Consider the following 319-nt stretch of genomic DNA (forward strand, 5'->3'; position numbering starts at 1 on the left):
GTAGAAATTTTTGCAAATTTATTAAAAAAGAAAAACTGAAATATCACATGGTCATAAGTATTCAGACCCTTTGCTCAGTATTTAGTAGAAGCACCCATTTGATCTAATACAGCCATGAGTCGTTTTAGGAAAGATGCAACAAGTTTTTCACATCTGGATTTGGGTATCCTCTGCCATTCCTCCTTGCAGATCCTCTCCAGTTCTGTCAGGTTGGATGGTAAACGTTGGTGGACAGCCATTTTCAGGTCTCTCCAGAGATGCTCAATTGGGTTTAAGTCAGGGCTCTGGCTGGGCCATTCAAGAACAGCCACAGAGTTGT

The sequence above is a fragment of the Micropterus dolomieu genome, linkage group LG12 (assembly GCF_021292245.1).
Source record: "Micropterus dolomieu isolate WLL.071019.BEF.003 ecotype Adirondacks linkage group LG12, ASM2129224v1, whole genome shotgun sequence".
Taxonomy (NCBI): Eukaryota; Metazoa; Chordata; class Actinopteri; order Centrarchiformes; family Centrarchidae; genus Micropterus; species Micropterus dolomieu.